The 13186-nt window shown below is 54.0% G+C and overlaps 1 pseudogene; it reads right to left on the bottom strand.

Moving 5' to 3' along the window:
* Nucleotides 1-6750: 6750 nt before the first annotated feature.
* On the bottom strand, nucleotides 6751-7719 carry LOC149865378 (olfactory receptor 1G1-like; annotated as a pseudogene).
* Between the last annotated feature and the right edge of the window lie 5467 nt (nucleotides 7720-13186).

Below are 13186 nucleotides of genomic sequence, written 5' to 3'. Positions count from 1 at the left end.
CTGACCCAAGAATTCCCGGTCAAGCTCTTCTCCCTGGTTGAGGGGTCTGTAGAAGACCCCCGCCGTTAAGTCTCTTTCCCCTCGACTGCCTTGTACCCTAACCCAGAGCACTTTAGAGTGCCCCTCCTCTGATTTTTTGCTAATTGACGAGGATGTGTATTCCTTCTTAATGTAGAGTGCCACACCCCCACCTTTCCTTCCTATCCTGTCCCTTCTGTACAGCCTACTGCCCTTGATATTCACCGCCCAGTCATGCATTGGGTTGCACCACCTTTCAGTGAGCCCCACTATGTCTGGGTTGGTGTCAGCTAGCAGGAGGGTGAGTTCGTCATGCTTGTTTCCCATACTACGAGTGTTTGCATAGAGGCATTTGAGGCCTTCTGAGGATGTGTGCACTGGTCCCCTACTTTCAGCATTGCCCTGGCCCCTCTCTTAAGTCAATAAGGAGAAATACAAACCCCTAGTCTTAGGATGGGACAATTCCATTCACTGGTGCAGGCTGTGGGCTACTGGCTGGGCAGCAGCTCTGCAGAAAAGGACCTCGGGGTAACTATGGAAAAGCAACTGAACAGGAGCCAGCAGTGTGCCCTCGTTGCCAAGAAGGTTACCGGCATCCTGGGCTGCATTGGTAGGAGCGCTGCCAGCAGATCGAGGGCAGTGATTCTTCCCCTCTATTAGGCACTGGGGAGGCCACATCTGGAGTCCTGTGTCCAGTTTTGGGCCCCTACTACAGGAAGGATGTAGACAAGTTGCAGAGAGTCTAGTGGAGGGCAATGGAAATGGTTGGAGGGCTGGGGGACATGACTGGTGAGGAAAGGCTAAGTGAGCTGGGCTGATTGAATCTGGAGAAGAGAAGCCTGAGTGGGGATTGAATAGCATCATCCCCCAGCAGGGAGCAGCCCCAGCTCTGAACCAAGAGCTCAGAGCAGGAAGGGAGCACCCTCACGCTATGACAGGCCTTCGTGCCTCCTGCATGATGCCCCATGACGCCCCTCAGGCTGGGTGGGTCAGATCCTACATGCTGGATCAGGGGCCCTGGCACACAGGACCAGGCCTTCAACACCGGGGCTGTCACTGGCTTTCTTGGCCTTAGCCTCCATGCCCCTTCCCCACATGGGCCAGTGCTGCCTGGGCTCAGGGGAGCCCCAGTAGGGGCAGGAGCTCTGTCCTCTGCTCCACCCAGTACAGGATTCTCCAGCACTGGTGTGGTGCAGGTGGCCTTAGTGGAGGCCCCTCTAGGCTGTGCTCACAGCCCCTTCAGGGCCCCTCTCTTCAGCCTGCCTGGTCCCTACCTGTGAAGAAATCCCTCTCTCTCTGTCATCTTTTGGTCTTGTTTGACAGTGGGACTAGCCATGGGTCTGTGCATGTGGGGAGCATCTGGGTCCTTCCACAGGTTCCCCAGGAGGCTGCAGCCATGTGGTGGGTGTAGAGTTGAGGCCAGGCAGGATGGGGGCAGAGCACCAATGTGGTGCAGAGACTTTTGTCGTGTGGCAGGACACTAGGGGGCACAACTATGCTGAGCCACCCACCTCACTGTGCCTAGCTCAAAACCATGATCCAGGAATTTTTCCTGGGTCACTTACTTCTGGCTGTCCTCCCTCCTGGAGACCTGCCACAAGCCTGAGGGAATGCTGCCACCACCCAGGCACTGGTCTCTGTTAGGGCTCTGTGCAGCCTGTGGTACACAAACCCAGCCAGCCTTGGGAGTGCTTTGCCCCCTGGAAGTATTTCTGTGTGCTCCTTGTAGCCTGAAGCCTCCCAGTATGTTTTCAAGTAGGACTGAATTAATTAATAAACTGCCAAGCGCTGCTAGAAGTGAAATGCCATCTGACCCCTCTCCCTTCAGGCATTCACAGCTAGGCATGATGAGCAAGACAGCCTTTTATTAATCACAGAGAGAGAATGGGGGAGGGGAAGAACAAAGGGACTTTTTGTGAAAAACACCTTGAGCAATACAGAATATATTGAGCCTTGCATCAAATTTGGGTTCAGGGACCCTTTTTACCACATTTAAAATCACTTAATCCTAATATGCTGGCTAACATTGGTGACACATAGGGGGTGCATGCAGGTGCACATGAACCCCCTGAGACTGGCCATGAGCCCCCTGCAAGTGCCAGCTGTGAAACCAGAAGTGCCACTGAAAGTGCACTTCTGGTTTCCCCAGTTTCGCCACTGGCTCAGCAATCAGCCACCAGGGGGACCCTGCCCCCCATCAGCGATCTGGTGCCCTCCCAGACTTGGGAGGCACCAGTTGCCCATGCTGGCTAAGTTTCCAAGTCTACTCACAGTAAAATCATCTAAAGCTTCTCTCCAGAGGTCCAAGCTTCTCTGAGTCCCCAAAATGTCTCAAAATGCCTGCTGCAGAAAGAGGAAGAGCAAGATCCCCTGTCCCTCAGGAATTTTTAGAGCCCAGTTCCCTAGGTGACCAGGCTTAGCTGACTAGGTGACCAGGTTGAAACCAGGCAGTGTGAAAAAACTGAGGTTGCTGGGTTATCCCAATACAGAACTGAGGCAGACAGAAGTGGATTTCTTTACAGGGGGCACAGCCTCAGCCTGAGCTCTCTGCAGCTCCCATGATTCCCCTGGCAGTAGCAGGACAGTGGTGGTTGCAGCCCCCCTGTAGCCTGGGGGCAGGGGCAGGGAATGACTGGGGCTGTGTCAGGGGTGACTGTGTTGTGTGGCTCTGAGATGGCACACAGGGTTTGTCTGGGCTTATTTTCATGGGGCTGATCCTGTCTCAGGCAGGGCTGGGACAGGATGTGACCCCACAGTTCCCTGCCAGCTCCATGGCTCTAGGTGTCTATGATTCTAGCTCCCTCCAGAAAAGGCCTAGCTCAGAGGGAGACCCTACAGCTGCACTTGCCCCCACACAGTGTATTGGCCGTGTGCTTACAGCCATCACTGGCCCTGGGCCACAAGCTCCCTGCACCTTGCAAAGGCCCTTTCTGAAGTGGGCATCTGGATCCAGCTACTGAAAGCTGCACCCCAGCTATGTGGGCACCTCCAATGCATCTTTCCTGCAGAGCCCGCCTGTGCAGCCAGATTGAATGCAGTCCATTTTTGCTCCCCTTGGCTGGACTCTCTCCAAAGTGCCTGCAAATTCCAACCACCCCACCCCTCGCCACCCCCACAGTGGGACGTGGCTCTTTTCTCTCCATCAGCCCCCGCTGACCTCTCCCTTCTGGCATCATGACAGGGAAAAGAGCCAGTTGCCCAATGAGGTTTTATTCTTAGCGAAGGAAAAACAAAGTTTAAATAGTGAAATAATGGGTTAAAGCTGAGGTTTGAAACAAACAAACAAGAATCACTTTTCCTGCGCAGAGAATGAGTAAAGAGGAGCAGTGTCCATATGCACAATGCAGGGCAGCCATGACTAGGCCTCCTGCACTGAAGACAACCACGAGTTCCCCAGCTTCCCTGATGAGGGGTCCCAAAGTGAGGGGGCTGCTTTGGTGCAGGAAGGGAGCGTGGAGCAGGAGGCTCTGGGCCTGGCTCAGCCACATGCTCAGCTCTCAGATTGCATGCCCCATGCATGGGCCATGAGCTGCACTCCCCCTGTGCTCCGTGTCCTGGGGCTTTCTCCTGAGACATGTGGCTGGAGTCAGGCTCAGACCCTCGTTCCTTGCATGAGGATGCCCCTCGTGCTCCAGGAAGCAAACAGGTCATCAGGCAGGATCCCAAGGACAGGGTCTAGCCCGGGAACAACTGGATCTGTCCTGGCAGCGAAATCCCAGGGCAAGGAGCAGCCCCACTTGGGGCTGTGGCTCACACTCACACTACGCACCAATCAGTGCCCAGCCTCCAGTGCCCAGTGCCCTGCCCCTGGCAGACGTCCCCGTCTCCTCCAATCAGTGTTGCTCTTCCTTCTGTCACTCATGCTGAGCCCTGCCTTTTATCTCACAGACACCGGACAGAACTGGCCCGGGTTCCCATCACACCGCGGCTCCAGGACGGTGCGTGCCCGGTGGCCGTCATGAGGCCTTGAGTTCCACCGGTCCCTGGGGCCCGGCACCTTCCTAGGAGCTCACAGCATGTGCATGTGCAACACACTCCTATGCTCAGGGATGAGGTCACGCTTCTGCATGCCACAGAGTTAACCTCTTCAGAGCTGACACAGACCCTTGTTGGCCACGCTGTATCCACATCCTTTCTGTAGTGGGGGTGTGGAGAAATCAACCTCCCTGCATGTAGCAGTTGTAGGGCTGCAGCCCAAGTATACTACACCTCAGAGTGACTACGTGACCGGGCTGCAAACCCACCCCTCCTCCTTCGGCCAGGTCCCTTCGTTTAACTTCCCACCACTGACCTGGAGGGGTGGTCTCAAGGGACTGGTCACTCCTCAAGGTGAGGGCTGACTTTTTCAAACTGACTGGTCAGCATCAGCGGTGCTCAGATAATACCAGATTTTCTTCGGGTCCTGGTGATGAGATCAGAAATGTTATTTAAAGGGTCCCTCCATCTTCGAGGGGGAGACATCTTTGGAAACACAGAACCAAACTGAGGCCTCCAGAGTGAGCTCAATCAATCTCTGGATGAACAGGTGAGTAACCTACCTGAAATTTAGCCAGTAACTTAGGATTGCATGTTCTAGACGCATATCAAAAGGGCCAAGAAGTCCATTCTGATTTGCTCAAGTAGGTTTTCTGCCAATTTTCTGTTTCTGTGTATTCCCTCCTCACTCTCTCCCTCTCTGATCAATAAAGCTATCTGTTATAGCCTGGCTTACTGTGTGTGCTTGAGAAGGGTGAGGCAAGGCTTTTTAGCTCCCTTTTGCTTGGCTGGCTAAGGGCAAGGCATTTTACTTTCCTCCTGCACAGAAGGCTGCTTGTCAATGCTTCAGGCTAAAAGGAAGCACCCCAAACTACCACAGTGGGTTAAGCACCCCCAAAGTCCACAGGATCTGAGTACCCCAGGATGAACAGAGCCCTAACAAAAACCCAGGCCTGGGTGGTGCAGCGGTTACCCCAGGCTTGGGTTAGCCGGATGTAGGTGCCTCCATCAGCATTGCTTTTTGGTGGGATGCAGTGAGGTGGGTGGCTCAGAGCAGGAGAGCTCCCTACTTGCCTACAACAGGGGATGGCGGTGTAAGGGCTGGGTTGCAGGAGCTGGCTGGGGGTGGGGGCAGCTATGGGGGGAGGCAGGGGATGCATTTCTCAGAGCTTGCCTGGGCCGTGCCATGCAGTGCAGTGCGTGGGGCTCCCACTCCAGCTGCCGGCCAGGGGCAGTGGGTGGGAGACAGCTTGAAGCTGGAGACCCACACACTGGGACAGGTGTGTCTTGGCTGCAGCTTCCACCCCTGCCCGGAGCAGCACAGTGGGGCAGGAGGAGCAGAAGCTGGGGGAGTTGACCAGCACCTGAGCAGCTGCAGCTGCATGTAGAGCAGCCCTATGGGGAAGCTGTGCATGCTGACCAGGGTATGTAGAATACATAGTTATTGAGAATTTATCATATTATGATGACTGATGTGCTGGTAGGCCTCCACATGGCTTTAAAATGGGAAACATCAGTAAAATGGTGTTTAGCTGATAATTATAAATGGTGGTGTTTCATTTTAAAGGTGGAAAAAAAGAGATTTAGGCGTTTTTAATGAGAGAATTTGGGATTTTTCATTAGACACTACGCACTGTTTAAACACAGAAGAGCAGGATCCCTGGTAATCAGGAATGACTCATGTGGGCTGGTCAACAGCAGGTCATGCCTGAACAGCTGGATTTCCCCTATGACAAGGTGACAGGCTCTGTGCATGGTCAGAGCGCAGTGATGTGATGCACCTGGACTTAAGCAAGGCATTTGAGACTTGGCCATCGATAGTGATATGCTCACGGAGAAGCAGACGAAATACTGTCTACATCTGTGCTTCCTAAATTCTGACAGATTGCGCAGCACCAATTTAAAATGATACAAGCTTAAGTACCACCAGCAAATTTTTGTCATATAGAGTAAATCTAATATATCTGTTAATGCGTACCATTGGCAGGTTCTCTGCATACCATTGGTGGTATGCATACCACAGACTGGGAACCGCTGGTTTAGATGAAACTGCTGTGAGGTGGGCTCACAATGGTAGACTGCAGGGCTGCAGGAAAGGCTGGAGGGTTGCAGTGAACTGCAGCCAAATAGGACTTGACACTGTTTTTTAATTGCCAAAAGCAGTAACAGCTATGGGGAATGCATAATCAGGAGTGCTGTACCCACCAGGACGCAGGGCATTCCCTCCATTCAGTACAAGAGAGGCTTCACCTGCGTTCAGTTCCAGATACCACAACCTAAGGGAGATGTGGAGAGGCTAAAGGACACAGCAAAAGAAATGATGACAGACCTAGGAATGAAGACACAGGAGGACAGGTCAGAAGTACTGGGATTATTTAGTCTGGAACAGGGAGCACGAGCGCTTTGACAATAGGCTTCAAATACAAAATGTTTATTTCCAAAGAGAGTAGAACTCCCTGGCTCCATAAGTTAAGAGGGGACAGGACAAGACAGGGTAGTTGCTGGGGGAACTTAGGAGCAACAGGTCCCAGAGAGAGTGGGGGCACTCACTGCAAGCCTTTACAGACTAGACATGTGCATTTGAGCTGGGGTAGATCTGCACTGGAGCAGGGCATGGGACTAGATGACCAGTCTAGGCCCTTCCAGCGCTACTTTGCTGTGACTCTTTTCAAGAAATGCAAACAGGGACTTTCCCCATCAACACAGCACCAAGCCCTTGGTGTCATTCTGAGGCAGGGTCTCCTCCCAGACCTCACCTTAGTCCACACCTGGCTGTGTTCATGGGGACGCGTTGTCCTTCTTGTGGTTGCCCAGAGCCCTCCTCAGGGCGCCCTTCATGTCCTGGTTGCGGAGGCTGTAGATGAGGGGGTTGAGCATGGGGGTGACGATGGAGTAGAGAGAGGAGATCAGCGTGTCCACCTCCAGGGAGTAGCCAGTGCTGGGCCGGTTGTAGTTCAGGGCGCCCATCCCAAAGTAGATGGTGACTGTGACCAGGTGTGCGGCACATGTGGAGAAAGCTTTGCGCCTGCCCATGTTGGAGTGGATGCGGAGGATGACCAGCAGGATGTAGGTGTATGAGATGAGGATGAGCAGAAATGGGATCAATCCCACAAAGAAACTGGTAGCATGAAGAGACATCTCATTGGCATAGGTGTCGCTGCAGGCGATCTTCAGCAGGGGAGGGACGTCGCAGAAGATGTGGGGGATCTGGTTGGCTCCACAGAAGGAGACTTTGGTGGTCAGGAAGTTGTGGATGGCTGAGTTCAGGATACCCCAGAGCCAGGACACTGTGGCCAGCGGGACACGCACCTTCTTTCTCATGATGCGGGTGTAGTGCAGGGGTTTGCAGATGGCTGCATACCGGTCAAAAGCCATGACAGTCAGCAGTGCACCCTCAGCCCCAGCACAAGTCATGAAGAAGAATATCTGTGCCATGCACTCCTGGTAGGAGATGGTCTCCTGCTGGCGTACAAAGTTGACCAGGATCTTGGGCAGCGTGACGGAGGAGTAGCACATGTCCAGGAAGGAGAGGTGGCCGAGGAAGAAGTACATGGGGCTGTGCAGCTGGGGATCCAGCACGATGAGGGTGAGGATCAGGCAGTTCCCCAGCAGGGTGACGAGGTAGATGGCGAGGAAGGCCAGGAAGACGAAGGCCTGGCCCTGCAGGACGCGGGAGAAGCCCAGGAAAACGAACTCTGTCACCTGCGTCTGGTTCGGCCCGTCCATGGGGCCGGTGGCGTCCGCCTGCGGGGAGAGAGACCAGCGGTGAGGGGAGACCACAGGTGATGACCTGGTGCGGGGGCTGCGGGGGCTTGACCACCTGGGCGACAGCGATCGTCACCTGCTGCGATTCATCATCCGGCACAAGGTGGCAAAGGCCGGCAGCAAGGCAGCAGCCCTCGACTTCAGGAGGGCGGACTTCATTGAGCTAAGGAGACACTGAGGTCCCAGTGGGGAGGGGAGTTGGGAGTCCAGGAAGAGTGGTCGTTCCTTAAGGAGACGATCCTCCAAACCCAAAGAATTACAAACCCCACACAGATCAAAGGGGGCAAGACTGCTCAAAAGCCCCCATGGCTCACCAAAGGCATTCAGGAATGTCTGAAAGTGAAAAAGGAGGCGTACACCCAATGGCAGAGAGAGGCCATCACCAAGGAGTATTATATCTCCGTTGCTCAGGATTGTAGGACGGCTGTTAGGAAGGCCGAGGCGGACATGGGACTGGGACTAGCGACCAGGATCAAAGACAACAAGAAGTCCTTTTTTAAATATACAGGGGGCAAAAAGAAGGCACTGGGTAACGTGGGGCCCCTGCAGGACACGCTTGGCAATCTGGTGGTTGCACCAGATGGTAAAGCTAACCTCTAACAAATACTTTGTCTCCATTTTTCTGAGCAGGGACCAGGCCATCCCCCCCACTGGAACTCCAGACGGACCCAGGGGAGGCACATCCAGGCCCAGGGTCAGGGCGGATCTAGTCAGGGAGCATCTGGCAGGACTGGACGTATTTCAATCAGCTGGACTGGACGATCTCCACCCGCGAGTGCTGAGGGAATTGGCTGCGGTCATTGCGGGACCCCCGGCATGGCTGTACGAGCACTCGTGGGGCTCTGGTGTGGTGCCAGAGGACTGGAAGAGCGCCAGTGTGGTTCCCATCTTCAAAAAGGGGAGGAAGGAGGATCCGGAAAACGATAGGCCAGTTAGTCTTACCTCAGTCCTGGGGAAGCTCTTTGAGAAGATTATCCAGGAGCACATCTGCAAGAGGCAAGCAAGGGAGTGTATGCTTAGGGGCAACCAACACCGGTTCATTAGCGGCAGGTCCTGTCAGACCAACCTGGTGGCCTTCTACGGCCAGGTCATAAAATCCTTAGACACAGGGGTAGCAGTGGACATCGTCTTCCTGGACTTTCGGAAGGCCTTCAACACTGTCCCCGTTCTGATTAAAAAATGATGTGACTGTGTCATTGACACCCACACAGTCAGATGGGTCGCCAACTGGCTGGAGGGCCGTACCCAGACAGCGGTGGTGGACGGGTCATTTTCAACCTGGAGGGATGTGGGCAGTGGGGTCCCCCAGGGCTCGGTCCTCAGGCCCGCACTGTTCAACATCTCCATTGGTGACTTGGACGAGGGGGTAAATAGCACCCTGTTCAAATTTGCTGATGACACTAAGATGTGGGGGGAGGTGGGCACGCTAGAAGGGAGGAATAGGCTGCAATCAGGCCTAGACAGGTTACAGGGGTGGGTGGATGAGTACAGGATGGGATTCAACACTGACAAGTGCAAGGTGCTGCACCTGGGGAGGAACAACCGGCACCATACCTACAGGCTGGGGAACTCCCCTCTTGTCAGTGCAGAGGCGGAAAAGGTTCTTGGGGTCATCTTTGATGCCAAGATGAACATGGGCCGGCAGTGTGGGGACGTGGTCAGGAAGGCCAACCTCACCTTGTCGTGCATCCACAGATGCATCTCGACCAGGTCCGGGGAGGTGATCCTCCCCCTCTATGCGGCACTGGTCAGGCCGCAGCTGGAGGACTGCGTCCAGGTCTGGGCGCCGCACTTCAGGAGGGATGTGGACAACATGGAGAGGGTCCAGAGGAGGGCCACTCGCATGATCAGGGGGCAGCAGGGCAGGCCCTATGAGGAGAGGCGATGGGACGTGAGCCTGTTCAGCCTCCACGAGAGAAGGTTGAGAGGGGACCTGGTGGCTATGAACTTACTAGGGGAGACGAGTGGGGAATGGGAGAGACCTTGGCTGGAAGGGACCTCTCAGGCTCATATAGCCCGGGCAGGACGAGCCCTGACTGAAGCAGCCCAGACGCGTGTCAGTCCAACCTGCTCGTCACAGCCCCAGGGGTGGAGAGGCCACAACTCCCCTAGGCTCCTGCCCTGGTGCTCAATTGCCCTCAGACACAGAAACCTCCTCCTCGTCTCCAGCCTAAACCTTGCTTGCAGCACCTGGAGGCCCTGCTCCTCGTCCTGGCCCCTGCAGCCACAGAGATAACCCATCTCCACCCTCTCTGCCATCGCCCTGCAGGGACGTGCAGACTGTTATCAATTTTTTTGTTTTTTAATAGATTTCATAGATTTCATAGACATTAGGGCTGGAAGGGACCTCGGGAGATCATCGAGTCCAGCCCCCTGCCCAAAGGGCAGGAAGTCAGCTGGGGTCATAGGATCCCAGCAAGATAAGCATCCAATTTACTCTTGAAGGTGTTCAATGTAGGTGCTTGAACCACCTCCGCTGGCAGACTGCTCCAGACCTTGGGGGCTCGGACAGGAAAGAAATTCTTCCTTATGTCCAGCCTGAAACGGTCTTGCAGGAGTTTGTGACCGTTCGACCTCGTCATCCCTTGGGGCGCTCTGGTGAACAAACGTCCCCCCAGATCCTGAGGGTCAGCCCTGATAAACTTATAGGTGGCCATCAGATCACCCCTGAGCCTGCGCTTTTCCAGGCTAAAGAGTCCCATGGCTCTCAGCCTGTCATCGTAAGATCTGTTTTCCTGACCTCTGATCATGCGCGTGGCTCTCCTCTGGACTCTCTCAAGCTTCTCCACATCCTTTTTGAATTGTGGAGCCCAAAACTGGACACAGTACTCCAGCTGCGGCCTCACCAAGGCTGAGTACAAGGGGAGAATGACGTCCCGGGATTTGCTCGAGAAGCATCTATGGATGCAAGCCAGCGTTTTGGTCGCTTTACTAGCCGCAGCATCGCACTGCAGGCTCATGTTCATCTTGTGGTCAATGATGACCCCCAAGTCTCTTTCTTCTGTAGTGCTATCCAACGTAGCACTGCTGAGCCTATAAGGATGCTGCAGGTTTTTCCTCCCAAGGTGGAGAACCTTGCATTTTTCGGTGTTAAACACCATCAGGTTCTCGTCCGCCCATTTGCTGAGCTTGTCCAGGTCAGCCTGGATCACCCGCCTATCTTCTGGCGTGGATGCTTTGCCCCAAAGTTTGGTGTCATCGGCGAACTTGGCCAGTCCACTCCTGACTCCAATGTCCACATCGTTAATGAAGATGTTGAACAGTATGGGTCCCAGGACAGAGCCTTGAGGGACCCCACGGGTCACAGGGCACCACGATGAGTGACTGCCATCAATCACAACCCTCTGGGTCCGACCACGAAGCCAATTTCCCAGCCAGCAGATCGTGGTGGAGCCAAGGCCACAACTGGCCCGTTTGGCCAAGAGGTGATCATGGGATACCAGATCAAAAGCTTTTTTGAAGTCAAGATATATGACATCAATCTCTTCTCCCTCATCCAGGTGATATGATAGGTCACCTGGTCATAGAAGGAAATGAGATTGATCAAACAAGACCTACCTGCAACAAACCCGTGCTGGCTATCCCTTAGGATGTTAGCCTGGGCCAGTCCCTCAAGGATGGCCTCCTTAATAAACTTTTCTAGGATCTCCTCAGGATAGAAGTCAGGCTAATGGGCCTGTAGTTAGCCGGATCCACTCTCCTCCCTTTCTTGAAGATCGGCACCACATTGGCCTTCTTCCAGTCTTCGGGCACTACACCAGAGCGCCAGGAGCTCTCAAAGATCCGTGCCAGGGGCTGGGCTATGACGCTCGCCAGCTCCTTGAGTGCCCTGGGGTGCAGGTTGTCAGGGCCGGCTGACTTGAAGGTATCCAGCTTCTCAAGGTGTTCCTTCACGAGGTCAGCATTTATGGAGGGTAGGGGATCCCCATCACCCGGATCTTCCTGTCCCATAACAGACATGGGCATCCCATGGGACTGATGAAAGACTGACGCAAAGTACCTATTTAATAGGTTGGCTTTTTCCTGGGCGTCAGTTGTCAGTTGCCCCATCTGGTTTAGCAGGAGTCCAACATTGCCCTTGCTTTTCCTCCGGCTCCCCACATATCTGAAAAAGGACTTTTTGTTGTCCTTGATGCCTGAAGCTAGTTGGAGTTCAGTTGCAGCCTTGGCTTTCCTGGTTTGCTCCCTGCAGGACCGGACCAGCGCGGAGTAATCCTCCTTGGAGGTGAATCCTGTCCTCCATCCTTTGTAGGCTTTCCTTTTTAGCCACAGGAGGTCCACTAGGTCCCTGGAAAGCCAGGAGGGCTGCTGTGCCTTCTTGCTGCCTTTCCTCCGTGTTGGAATAGATTTAGCTTGTGCACTGAGGATCGCTTCCTTGAGAAGCAACCACTCTTCTTGAACTCCCATCTCCCTGGGGTCGTGGTCCCTGAGGGCCTGACCGACAAGCCTCTTGAGCTTGTCAAAGTCGGCTTTTCTGAAGTCAAGGACTTCTGTGTTGCTGACAGACTTGCCAGCTTTACGGCGGATGGTGAAGGTGATCAGCTCGTGGTCGCTGTCACCCAGCTTCCCATCGATCACTAGGTCACCGATTAGGTCGTCCCCCGTAGCCAGTACCAGGTCGAGCAGCGCTTTGCCTCTCGTTGGCCCATAGACTTATTGAGTCAGGTAGAGGTCATCCACGCACGAGATTCTGTTTCAGGCTTCTCCTCCCCAGACTACATCACCTTTTTTACAGAGACAAAATAGCAGACGGGTCAAAAAACCCTCTTGGCTAAGCAGGGAAGTTGCAGGCCCCTGCAGAAAAAGAAAGAGGCGTACAAACAACGGGAGCGTGGGCCAGGCTCTGAGGAAGACTACTTGACACTGGCCTGCACTTGTAGAAACCAGATTACGCAAGCTAAGGCAGAAACTGAATTCAAACTAGCTACAAGAATCAAGGACAACAAGAAGTCCTCCTTTAGCTACACAGGGAGTAAAAGGAAAACTAATGGGAGTGTGGGGCCACCACTCAATGCCTCAGGATACCTGGTCACTTCCACTCAGGAAAAAACGAACTCCGAAATGACTACTTTGCCTCGGTCTTTCACAAGACTGAGGGGAACAACACACCAGGTAGGGCAGAGAACGAGCAGGGCGGGATTGACACTGTTCCTACCATCGCCATAGAACTGGTGTACGATTAACTACAGAAATCAGATGTATATAAATCAGCAGGACCGGATGAACTCCAGCCAAGAGTGCTGCAAGACTTGGCCGAAGTAACTGCAGAACCACTGGCAAAAGTCTTTCAAAAATCACTGGGCCTCTGGAGAAATCCTATAGGACTGGAAGAGGGCCAACGTTGTACAAGAAGGGGAAGCATGAGGACCCGGAAAACTACAGGCCAATTAGCTTAACTTTTATTCCAGGGAAAATCCTAGAAACATTC

The sequence above is a fragment of the Crocodylus siamensis genome, chromosome 4 (assembly GCF_052110815.1).
Source record: "Crocodylus siamensis isolate JL-2025a chromosome 4, ASM5211081v1, whole genome shotgun sequence".
Classification (NCBI taxonomy): Eukaryota; Metazoa; Chordata; order Crocodylia; family Crocodylidae; genus Crocodylus; species Crocodylus siamensis.
The sequence above is the reverse complement of the archived record's forward strand: the minus strand, read 5'-3'. Positions and strand labels throughout refer to the sequence as shown.